This window comes from Bufo bufo, chromosome 8 (genome assembly GCF_905171765.1).
Source record: "Bufo bufo chromosome 8, aBufBuf1.1, whole genome shotgun sequence".
In the NCBI taxonomy this organism is placed as follows: domain Eukaryota; kingdom Metazoa; phylum Chordata; class Amphibia; order Anura; family Bufonidae; genus Bufo; species Bufo bufo.
In genome coordinates this window covers 135,053,832-135,067,244 of record NC_053396.1, presented here as the reverse complement: position 1 = coordinate 135,067,244, position 13,413 = coordinate 135,053,832, and the positions used below count along the sequence as shown (strand labels likewise).

The 13,413-nt window shown below is 44.5% G+C and overlaps 1 protein-coding gene across 1 annotated transcript in view; it reads right to left on the bottom strand.

Moving 5' to 3' along the window:
* IL1RAPL2 (interleukin 1 receptor accessory protein like 2) overlaps window positions 1-13,413 on the bottom strand; it is a 905,895-nt gene that overhangs the window by 86,769 nt on the left and 805,713 nt on the right. The window lies entirely within an intron of this gene.

Below are 13,413 nucleotides of genomic sequence, written 5' to 3'. Positions count from 1 at the left end.
TATAAATGGGGTATACCCAGGCAACTCTGCTTTAGGGTACGGCCACACGGAGTGGCCATACTGCGGTGAAGAACCTCGCGGCCAATTAGCATGCAGCTGCCTTTCATTTAACAATGAAGACCGCACTGTATAGTTGGGTCTTCATTGTTAGTGGCCGCATGGCACCTTGAAACAGGGGCTGTTGCTTGTTTGGGGTTTCACTGGTTAGGTGGGTGGACAAAAGGGTGCACCACCAATGAGGCCAGGTGAGGCGATCGCTTCAGACAGCACTGGGTAGGGGCAAAAGAGGGGCAGCTGAAGGGAAGGAGTTAGGTTAAGAAACTGGCATTGGGGAGGGAGGGGCGACATTTCAGTTTTCTCCTCAAGCAGCAGAAAGGCTAGGAGCACCCCTGAGGACAAAATGCTAATTATTGCTGTTCTGGCCTGCCTGGAAGAAGTAAAGCCAGCAAAAGATGAGGATGGTCATAATTAAGACCCTAAGGGGTGCAGACTGGATGGTATGGGTTGGCACACTAGCACTGGAATAAGAAAAGACTTTCATCTTATTGAATGTATTGAATTACTGTACATTTCTTAGCTTACGGCTTGCCATGTCTCTGTCACGGCCATGGCTATGACCGTGACTCCTGAACCGCATGCGGTTGTCAGCGGTTCTCTTTGGTGTTCAATCACAGGTGAGGGCTGTGGTATTTGCCTCACCTGTGGTTGCCGCTGGCAACAAGTGTGTATGGGCAACGTAGGCAGTCGGAGCAGTGCCATTGCAGCTTGCTACGTTGTGCATGCGGTTTTGTGTGATGTGTGTATGTGTGCACTTGTTGTTAGTTATTGTGTTGCACTTTCCCCTTTATGTATGTTTGTTTTCCCTTCTGTGTTACTGGAAAGGGTTAACTTCCTTCCCAGTGTGTGTGTGATGTCACTGGGTGTGTCTAATCCTTGGGTGTGGCCACTTGGGCCTATAAAGACCCTCTCTCTTGCAGAGCTCAGTAGGTTGCTTCAGCATGCTTGCTGATAGCAGCCTCCTGTGTTTGTCATCCGCCAGTGAGAGACACCACTGTGGTCATAGTTTAAGTTAAAGTTTTATGTATGCCTATCTCTTTATGTGTGTGTTGTAGCAAGTTTGTCTGTTGGGATTTTCATATGTGTTTGTGCAGCATAACGGTTCTGGATCCCTGTCTGTTTAGGGATCCAGTCAGCAGGGCTGTGGCAGGTTGGTGAATGTCTGTTCACCTGCCACTTTCCGTATTGCTGTTTCTGTTCCCCTTTTCCCAACAGCTTGGCCATTGAGGCTCCTGCTCCTCCGTGTCAAGGAGGAGTAGGTTGCCTTACCCAGCTCCTAGCTCAGGGATCTGCGGAGGGTAAGATAGGGCTCCGAGGTTCCGGCGCATGGGCCCTCCTACCATAAAGGTCGGCCCATGCAGGTTAGGAGTTAGGGTCAGGGTAGGGACGCTGTAGGAGGTGACCTGCTCCCTGTCCTGTGGCTTCATGGCCGAGTAGCTACTTCAACACCTGGCACCTCACGGCTGAGGGTTTCCCCCATCCTCAGCCGTGACATTATGACCACAGAGGCTTCCCGCGTGGCGTTCCCTCGAAAGAGGGTAAAGCATGCACCGCTATCTGCGGATGGGGTGCATGCGCGTTCTCCGGAGGGAGAGCGTTATGGGGCGTTCACCATTTACGGCGCGGTGAGTGGCATTCCCCGCCATTCCGCGCTCACCGTTGTCCGTGTTGGTGTCCCCTTTTGTTTGTCTTTCCCCTCCCCCCCCCTCCCATTGTTTCCTATGCCTCACCAACCTTCCACTTTTGTTGTTGGGAGGGGCTTTGAGGGGTGGGAGTATGCATTCCCTCGAAAGAGGGTGTAGCATGTACCGCAGTCTGTGAAGGGGTACATGCGCGCTCTTCGGAGGGAGAGCGTTCTGGGGGTTTCGCCTCTGATGGCGCGGTGAGTGGCGTTTCCCCGCCATCCCTTCACCGTTGCCTCGTGTGGCGTCCCCCTGATTTTACTACACGTGGTGTGTGTCTGGTATGCGGTATGCATACCTTCGAAAGAGGGTGCAGCATGCAGTGCCATACCCTTGTGGTCTGCATGCGCGTTCTCCGGAGGGAGAGCGTTCCTGGGGGTTCTCCGTTAACGGCACGGTTGGTGGCTTATTCCCCGCCACCTTACCTTCCGTGTCCGTGTTGGGGATCCCTCGTCCCTCTCCATGTTCCCATCTCTGGTCGTCTGCTGGCAGCACTCCGTAAGTGGTCCGGCTGCGTGCTGGTTAGGAGTGTCTGCTGGCAGCGACTGGAGTGGGGACGTGAGTGGAGAGTCCCCTCGTTCACTCTCTGTGGTTCTCCTCCCTGTGTCACTGGTGCGGGCTGCAGGCCTCGTCGGACTGGCTGTGTTGTGTGCTGGGAGAGGATGCAGCTGACAGTGACATTTTGGGAACCGTGTCTGAGAGTGGACGTCCCCTTCTCCCATCCCCTTGTGTGAGTCCCTCACGTTTTTTTTTTTTTTTATTGGTGGGGGGGCTTTGAGGGGTGGGAGTGTCACGGCCATGGCTATGACCGTGACTCCTGAACCGCATGCGGTTGTCAGCGGTTCTCTCTGGTGTTCAATCACAGGTGAGGGCTGTGGTATTTGCCTCACCTGTGGTTGCCGCTGGCAACAGTGTGTATGGGCAGCGTAGCAGTCGGAGCTGTGCCATTGCAGCTTGCTACGTTGTGCATGCGGTTTTGTGTGATGTGTGTATGTGTGCACTTGTTGTTAGTTATTGTGTGCACTTTCCCTTTATGTATGTTTGTTTTCCCTTCTGTGTTACTGGAAGGGTTAACTTCCTTCCCAGTGTGTGTGTGATGTCACTGGGTGTGTCCAATCCTTGGGTGTGGCCACTTGGGCCTATAAAGACCCTCTCTCTAGCAGGGCTCAGTAGGTTGCTTCAGCATGCTTGCTGATAGCAGCCTCCTGTGTTTGTTCATCCGCCAGTGAGAGCCACCACTGTGGTCATAGTTTAAGTTCATAGTTTGAGTTTAGGTTTAAGTTAAAGTTTTATGTATGCCTATGCCTTTATGTGTGTGTTGTAGCAAGTTTGTCTGTTGGGATTTTCATATGTGTTTGTGCAGCATAACGGTTCTGGATCCCTGTCTGTTTAGGGATCCAGTCAGCAGGGCTGTGGCAGGTTGGTGAATGTCTGTTCACCTGCCATTTCCGTATTGCTGTTTCTGTTCCCCTTTTCCCAACAGCTTGGCCATTGAGGCTCCTGCTCCTCCGTGTCAAGGAGGAGTAGGTTGCCTTACCCAGCTCCTAGCTCAGGGATCTGCGGAGGGTAAGATAGGGCTCCGAGGTTCCGGCGCATGGGCCCTCCTACCTTAAAGGTCGGCCCATGCAGGTTAGGAGTTAGGGTCAGGGTAGGGACGCTGTAGGAGGTGACCTGCTCCCTGTCCTGTGGCTTCATGGCCGAGTAGCTACTTCAACACCTGGCACCTCACGGCTGAGGGTTTCCCCCATCCTCAGCCGTGACAGTCTCTCCCTATGCTCAGATCAGAGTAGTGATCAGTAGTTTGTGAACGATCAGTTCAAAATGAACTGATCTTCTAAGTGATCTAAATAATTTAGTTTACCTTCCTGACAAAGATTAGTACACCAGGAACTAAAGCAACTGGGAGGAGATTGACACTAGACAGGGATGATTCAGCAGCTCCAGCAGGATTGCTGTCACCGTCACTTGCTTTATAGTTCCTACTGCTAGAAAAGTAGGAAAACACAATATAGACCTGCAAATACAATGGATTTTTTTGAGACTGTCGCGTCACAGTTTCAGTGCGACACCGTAGACTAGCATGTGTGTTGTGCGACACATGTTGCAGTGTAGTTGTTCCCTACATGTCTCCGTGTAGCCCTAGTATAAGGGCTCATGCACACGACCACATGTATTTTGTGGTCCGCAAAAAACGGATCCTCAAAAAATATGGATGACGTCCGTGTGCATTCCATATTTTGCAGAACGGAACAGCTGGCCCCTAATAGAACAGTACTATACTTGTCCGTAATGTGGATAATAATAGGACATGTTCTATTTTTTTGCGGAATGGAAATACAGACATATGGAAATGGAATGCACATAGTTTTTTTGCAGACCCTTTGAAATAAATGGTCCTGCATACGGTCCGCAAAAACCAGAACAGTTCTGGAAACAGTTCTGGAAAGAAAATACGTTCGTCTGCATGAGCCCTAAGGTGTTGGTCTAGACAATCTCCAAAACAGGCAAGACCAAAAAATGATAATGTCTAGATTAGATTAAGGGTACATTCACACAACCATGTGTAATCCTTTCCAATTTGCGGTCTGCAAATAACAGAATGTGTGTCCGCATTTTGCAGACAAATGACTTCCGTATGTCTTCCGTTTTTTAAGGTCCGCAAAAAACGGAAGAAAAAAAAAAGAGAGAGAAAAAAAAAAATTTAATTATTAAGGCCCCTTTCACACGTCCGCAAATGGGTCCACGTTCGTTCCGCAATTTTGCGGAACGGGTGCGGACCCATTCATTTTCTATGGGGACGGAATGGATGCGGACAGCACACAGTGTGCTGTCAGCATCCGCATTTGCGGAGCGTGGCCCCGATCTTCAGGTCTGCAGCTCCGCAAAAGATAGAACATGTCATATTCTTGTCCGCAGCTTGCAGACAAGAATAGGCATTTCTATAGGGGTGCCGGGCGGGTGTGTTGCGGATCCACAATTTGCGGGTCCGCAACACACCACGGACGTGTGAATGGAGCCTAAGGCCTTCAAAAATATGGAAACGGATCCGCAAAAAACGGATGCCATACGGAAACCATTACGTATGCCATCCTCAATTTGCGGATCCATTAAGGCTCTATTCACACGTCCGCAAATGGGTCCGCATTCGTTCCGCAATTTTGCGGAACGGGTGCGGACCCATTCATTTTCTATGGGGACGGAACGGATGCGGACAGCACACAGTGTGCTGTCAGCATCCGCATTTGCGGAGCGTGGCCCCGATCTTCAGGTCCGCAGCTCCGCAAAAGATTGAACATGTCCTATTCTTGTCCGCAGCTTGCGGACAAAAATAGGCATTTCTATAGGGGTGTCGGGCGGGTGTGTTGCGGACCCGCAAATTGCGGGTCCGCAACACACCACGGACGTGTGAATGGAGCCTTACTTGAATCGTGCTGCGGACCGATCTGTACGGACAATAGTAGGACATGATTCATATTTGTGCGGAATAGAAATGGGGACACACGGATGCAGACAACATACTGAATGTTGTCCGCACATTTTATTCACCCATAGGAATGAATGGGTCCACTTCTATTCCGGATCGGACGCGGAAAAAATAATACGGTCGTGTGAATGTACCCTAAGAATAATTTTAAACCCCTTAAGTACTTAGGGTGTACCGGTACGCCCTATTTCCCGAGTCCTTAAGGATCCTGTCACAACGCCCGGGGAGGGTCATGTGACGCCCCCGTGTCGGCGAACGCCGCAAACCGCAGGTCAATTCAGACCTGCGGTTTGCGGCTTTTACCTGCGGTTGCGGCGGGTATCGGCGGTGCCATCGGGTCCCCATGCGGCTGTGGGGGGGACCCGATGGCATGGAAGGTAGCGCGATGTCTAAGGAAGGCATCGCGCTGCCTTCCGGCGACGAGCCTGTGAGATCCAGCCCCCTGGATCTCACAGGCCCCGGAAGCTGTATGAGTAATACACACAGTATTACTCATACAGCCAATGCATTCCAATACAGAAGTATTGGAATGCATTGTAAAGGAATATACCCCCCAAAGTTCAAGTCCCAAAGTGGGACAAAAAATAAAGTGAAAAGAAAAGTTGAAAATATAAAGTTTTCCCCCCCCCAAAAAATGTAAGTTTCAAGTAAAAATAAACAAAAACGTAATTTTCCCCAAATAAAGTAAAAAAAAATTGGTAAAAAATAGGGGGGTAATTTTTTTTACATATTAGGTATCACCGCGTCCGTTTCGACCGGCTCTAAAAACATATCACATGACCTAACCCCTCAGATGAACACCGTAAAAAATAAAAAATAAAAACTGTGCTAAATAAACCATTTTTTGTCACCTTACATCACAAAAAGTACAACAGCAAGCGATCAAAAAGGCGTTTGTCCACCAAAATAGTACGAATCTAACCGTCACCTCATCCCGCAAAAAATGAGCCCCTACCTGAGACAATCGTAAAAAATAAAAAAAACTATGGCTCAGAATATGGAGACACTAAAACATCTTTTTTTTTGTTTGAAAAAAGCTGTTATAGTGTAAAACTTACATAAATATAAAAAAGTATACATATTTGGTATCGCCGCGTTCGTATTGACCGGCTCCATAAAAATATCACATGACCTAACCCCTCAGATGAACACCGTAAAAAAAAAAATGTTCTAAATAAACAATTTTTTGTCACCTTACATCACAAAAAGTGTAATAGCAAGCGATCAAAAAGTCAAACGCACCCCAAAATAGTGCCAATAAAACCGTCATCTCATCCCGCAAAAATCATACCCTACTCAAGGTAATCGCCCAAAAACCTAAAAAATTTTGGCTCTCAGACTATGGAAACACTAAAACATGTTTTTTTTTTTGCTTCAAAAATGAAATCATTGTGTAAAACTTACATAAATAAAAAAAAAAGTATACATATTAGGGATCACCGCATCCGTATCAATCGGCTCTATAAAAATATCACATGACCTAACCCCTCAGATGAATGTTGTAAATAACAAAAAATAAAAACGGTGCCAAAACAGCTATTTCTTGTTATCTTGCCTCACAAAAAGTGTAATATAGAGCAGGGCTGGCCAACCTACGGCTCTCCGGCTGTTGCAAAACTACAACTCCCAGCATGCCTAGACTGCTTACAGCTATCAGCCTACAGCAGGGCATGGTGGGAAATGTAGTTTTACAACAGCTGGAGAGCCGCAGGTTGGCCAGCCCTGATATAGAGCAACCAAAAATCATATGTACCTTAAACTATTACCACCAATACTGCCACCCTATCCCGTAGTTTCTAAAATGGGGCCACTTTTTTGGAGTTTCTACTGTAGGGGTGCATCAGGGGGCCTTCAAATGGGACATGGTGTCAAAAAAAACTGTCCAGCAAAATCTGTCTTCCAAAAACCGTATGGCATTCCTTTCCTTCTGTGCCCTGCCATGTGCCCGTACAGCTGTTTACGACCACATATGGGGTGTTTCTGTAAACTACAGAATCAGGGCCGTAAATATTGAGTTTTGTTTGGCTGTTAACCCTTGCTTTGTTACTGGGAAAAATGGATTAAAATGGAAAATTTGCCAAAAAATTGAAATTCTGAAATTTCATCTCCATTTACCAATAACTCTTGTGGAACACCTAAAGGGTTAACGATGTTTGTAAAATCAGTTTTGAATACCTTGAGGGGTGTAGTTTGTGGTTTCTATTATGTAAGCCTCGCAAAGTGACTTCAGACGTGAACTGGTCCCTAAAAATTGGGTTTTTGAAAATTTCTGAAAAATTTCAAGATTTGCTTCTAAGCCTTGTAACATCCCCAAAAAATAAAATATCATTCCCAAAATGATCCAAACAAGAAGTAGACATATGGGGAATGTAAAGTAATAACTATTTTTGGAGGTATAACTATGTATTATAGAAGTAGAGAAATTGAAACTTGGAAATTTGCAATTTTTAAAAAAAATTTGGGTAAATTTGGTATTTTTTTTATAAATAAAAATGAATTTTTTTTACTTCATTTTACCAGTGTCACGAAGTACAATATGTGACGAAAAAACAATCTCAGAATGGTCTGGATAAGTCAAAGCGTTTTAAAGTTATCAGCACTTAAAGTGACACTGGTCGGATTTGCAAAAAATGGCCAAGTCCTTAAGGTGAAATAGGGCTGAGTCCTTAAGGGGTTAAATAAAATGTTAATGTCCTTATACCACCACCTAGCCATATCATAATAACATCCGGGAGTAACTCACCATAAAACAAGGCTATTTTTCTCTTATGATGAACAAAAGTACAATCTTGTGAAATGTTTCATCAGAATTTCTCATTAAGCACGCGCGTTATTTGTAGCTTTCCGGCATAATTACAGTGTTTGCAGTACATGTAGTTCTCAGTTAATTGGAAAGACGTGGGGTTTATTATTACTATTTGCAGGATCATTGAAGCACGGTTCAGAAACATTTAGATGATCAGTTATGAAAGCTGGGATTACAGTGGGGGAAGTGCTGCTATTAAATAACTACTTTTTCATTGCAGGTTCACTGGATGGCATTATAACACTTACAGCATTTCCAATTGAAGATGTATTGTTATTTCCTTGATCATTAAAGGAAGAGTCGGAGTGTTCTACAAGTGACATTTCCATAATCAGGGATCAATGCGTTGGTTTATTTTCATCCTCTGACCTTTTACACATACTAATCTTGAAACACTGTGTACTCTCTAGCAAACCTATTAAGTTTAGGAAACTTGAAAGCCACAAAAAGCCAATAATAAATGCAGATTTCTATCATTTAAGGGGTTCTTTACTTTCTATAAATTAGACTCATCAAACTTGGCTTCAGTTTGTTATACATGCAAGATTCCTGGGACCATTGTTAGGGATGAGCGACTCAAAGAATCTAGATTTGACCCAAATTTTTCAAAAACTTCTGATTTGTTAGTATCAGAATTTCTTTAGAATCGATCCAGGAGAATTTTCCTGGGAGAAAGAGGGGTTGCAGAAGAGAGTGCCCTGGAGCAAAAGTACTTTAGAAAGAACATTTCCATCAACTTCCTACTAGTGTTGATCGAGCATGCTTGGCCGAACACCAGCGCGATGCTCAGTGTATTTAAATGTAATTTAGCATCTATTTCTCAAAAGTTTCTGCCGGGATTTGAACTCCAAACCCCTTGTACATTAGAGGCAAGGACCTTATCCACTCAGCTATAAAGCTGAATGCTAAACTGTGTCAGAAAAACCTCATAGTAGTTTCTGATGTAGTGAGTATTACTCACTGCATCAGAAACTACTATGAGGTTTTTCTGACACAGTTTAGCATTCAGCTTTATAGCTGAGTGGATAAGGTCCTTGCCTCTAATATAGAAGGTTACGAGTTTGAATCCTGCAGAAACATATATCTGTTTTTAGCCATAATATATTTACATATATTATTATATATTAAGAATATATAATATATTATAATATATGTAACTATATTATGGCTAAAAACATCAGTAGTAGTTTCCCACATATTATGCATTCATATATATGAGAAGTATGATTATATTTATTTAGTAATTACACATTTATTTTGTGCCATAAATTTTTTTAAATTACAAAAAAATATATACATTTTATCTCTATTTCTTAAAATTGTTTCTACCAAGATTCAAACTCCCAACCTTGTATATTAGAGGCAAGGACCTTATCCACTCAGCTAGAAAGCTAAATGCTAAACTGTGTCAGAAAAACCTCATAGTATTTTCTGATGTAGTGAGTAATATTATATTATATATTCTAACTATATAAATAATATATGTAAATATATTATGGCTAAAAACTTATATATATATATATATATATATATATATATATATTTCTGCCAGGATTCAAACTCCCAATCTTGTACATTAGAGGCAAGGATGTTAACCACTACACTATAGGGCTAAATGTTAACCTGCACAGAAATATAAAATAAGTCTTCTGCTGAATAGGAATACTCACTACATCAGAAACTTCTATGAGGTTTTTCTGACTCAGTTTAGCATTCAACTTTATAGCTGAGTTGATAAGGTCCTTGCGTCTAATGTACAACGTTAAATCCCGGCAGAAACTTTTCAGAAATTAGATTTAAATACACTGGGGTGTCCCCAAGGACTGACTCCATATATAGATATAGCTATATATGTAGTCAGAGCCGGGACTCCTAAGACAAACTAGAGTCCCGACACCCTCCCCTCTTAAGAGCAGGGGGTGCCTAGGGTTCTCCCATTGACTTCCATTGTGCTTGGGTGCTCGGTAGAACACCCGAGCAATGCAAAGTGTTCTACTCGAGCACACAAGCACTTTGGTGCTCGATCAACACTACTCCCTACTTTATTGCATTTTGAAGGGTTAACTTGCACTGTGATTTATGACCGTTGTTTACCCTTATACTGTTTTGTATTGTTGAACTGCATTTCATATGTTAATTGTAATATAGCCTGTACATTTGCACTGTTATTGCATTTTTCTGTGGAAAGGGTTAATACACCAGCAGCTAATAGTGAGACACTTTGGGACTTTCTACCTATGCACTGAGAAGCTAGTAATTTTCGGCAGTTGCTATAACAGGATATGCACAGCTACGTTTTGGATGGGGAAAAAGAAACAGACAGTGACTTTTTCACTGTTCCATTGAGACAGTTTTTTACCTCTGAAAACTGCTAGTCATCCTCATTGGCTTGTACTGAGGCTCAAGTACAAGTCTTTGACAGACTGGAAATGCAAGAATGTTTCTGTTAGGCCCCTTTCAGATGAGCGAGTGTCTCGCTGCAGACTCTCAACAAGACACCCGGCCTAAACTCCCAGCACTGCCGGGGTCACATAGCATTATATTGATTTATGATGCTATGTAACCCTTACAGTTCTGAAATGTATTGGATAACACTGACAGCATTATGTCAGTAGAGAAGGTAAATTGTTTCAGGAGCAGCAACACAAACGGCTTATGAAGAGCAAAAGTGGTGAATACGCAACAGCTGGGCAGGGGAACGCAGATCCAAAGCGGTCCAATGGCATGTAGAAAGAATGGAGGGCCACAGCAGCGTCTCACCAGAAAACTTCTTTATTCAGGAACACTCCTTTCCACAAGGCATATAAAAAGTAATTTACAGCAGCAACGTTTCGGCTACAAGTAGCCTTTGTCAAGCATGTTAACAAGTTAAAATCACAGCCTATAAGTAGCACATGATAGGTCCACCCACACCTTTAAGCAGCCAATAAGATACAAATTTATGTATAACACACCTGTGTATGAAAGCAATGGGAACCAATATGCTGAAATAGATTAGCCAGCTGTAACAGAACGTACCTATATAGGGCCATCACATATAGAGCTCCTCCGTCCCTCCAGCGTCCCATGGTCGGCAGTGCGCATGTCTGCATACGTCATCACATGCGCCACCACGAGGCAGCGCATGTGTGACGTGCCCAAGTGAATCCGAATGCATAGTCAACGCCGGACCACTAACATCATCAGGCGGCGGCCGACTGACGTCACAAGGCCACTCCCACCTGGCGTAACGGATTAGAATATGCATGAGGACTCAAGTGGGGCTGTGCATGGGGGGCGATCGCACCACTGTAATGACTAAACAGTGTGCAAAAAAACGCTCACCAAGGATAGCAGCAATAAAGCATAAACAGCGCACTGGCATTAATACTAGTGCAAGGAAGGAATAGGGAGATATGAAAAAACATATATATATATAGGTATCGCATAGGAACAGCAGGCATAAAAAAACAAAGATCACCAAATATTAATGACAGAAAGTGTTTCCACTATGCACAGGTTCCCATTGATAAGTGATATATCATACATAGGTGTGTGTGGAAGAAACCACAGTAATCATCATAATGCTATAGAGCGGTGTGATTAAGGCACAAAATTAAAAAAACACAAAGCAAAAAATACTTTAACAGAGGAGAAATATGAAATCAGCCATATAAAGAACATTTCTTGATTAAATCCAGAACTTAGCTGATACCAGCCACATTAAACTCTAGATTTAGACCAAATGGCTGTAGGGATTTCAGTGTGTAGATCCACTTGAGTTCCTTCTTCCTTAATATCGCGTCCCTATCACCCCCTCTCCGTAAGGGACCCACACTGTCAATAACTCTAAAGCGAAGCTGGTTAACAGAATGCCCCGCCTCCACGAAATGTTTCGCAACGGGCTTATCCATGTTCATCTTGCGTATGGTACTCTTGTGTTTGTTAATACGTTCTCTAATCTCCATGGTGGTCTCTCCCACATAAATAAGGCTGCAGGGGCACTGGATGGCATAAATCACATCCCGTGACCTGCAAGTATAGTAGCCCTTGATTTTATATTTTTTCCCACTGTAAGGGTGGGAGAAGTATTCACCTTTGAGAACGTTACCACAATTACAGCAAGATAAACATGGATAAGTCCCGTTTTTGCGCGGTGCAAAAAGTTTTTGTATCGGTGACTGGCCACCTACATCAGATTTAACCAGTCTATCACGGAGGCTAGGGTTCCGTCTGTATGCCATCAACGGCGGGGACTTGAACTCTTCTATATCTGGCAAACCCCGTTGGAGTATATGCCATTCCTTTCTAAGGATGTTTGCAATGTTGCCACTATCCCGGCCGTAGATGGACACAAACGGAACCCTAGTCTCAGAGACCGCCTTTGTTGATTTCCGTAGTGCGGTGCACCTGTCAACCAGCCTCACCCTCCGTTTGGTACGAGTAAGTAGGGGTTTCGGGTAACCTCGTTCCAAGAAACGTGTGCACATTGTGTCAATCCTTTGTGCACACGCATCTTCGTCAGAGACAATTCTCTTCACCCTTAAGAGTTGGCTCCATGGAAGGGAGTCCAGCATTCTATGTGGGTGGTAGCTATCATGCATAAGTAGAGTGTTGCGGTCAGTAGGCTTCCGATAGAGGTCCGTAGCCAAAAGACCCTCCATCACATAGACTCGCACGTCAAGGAACTGCAACTCACTAGGAGAAGCAGTTATAGTGAATTGCAGGCCCGGGACACCCGCATTCAAATGAAGATGAAAATTATCAAGTTCATTCATAGTGCCTGTCCAGATCATAAAAATGTCGTCGATGTAGCGCCACCAACATAGGACTCTCTCAGAAAAAGGGGAGTGATACACGAGTTTGTCCTCTACCTCAGCCATAAAGATGTTAGCGTAGGTGGGGGCCACATTGGACCCCATGGCCACACCCCGCTGTTGCTGATAGAAGGTGTCCCCGAAGAGGAAGTAACTCCTCTTCAGGACCACCTCCAAGAGGCGGAGGACAAATCGGCACACATCCGGGGAGAGCCCCATGTCGGATAGGGCCACATCGACGACATTTAACCCATATGTATGGTCAATCGAAGTGTATAAAGACACTACATCGAAACTGACCAACAGAAATTGGGCGGGCAGTTGTAAATCCTGTAATTTAGAAAGAAAATGCCCAGTATCCTTGATATAGGATGGGGCGGAGGTCGCACGGAGTGAATAAAGAAGTTTCCTGGTGAGACGCTGCTGTGGCCCTCCATTCTTTCAGCATTATGTCAGTGTCATCTAATACATTCCTGAACTGTAAAGGTTAAATAGCATCATAAATCAATATAATGCTATGTGACCCCGGCAGTGCTAGGAGTTCAGGCCGGGTGCCTTGCTCCACTCGACCTCTCCTACTAGGAGGTT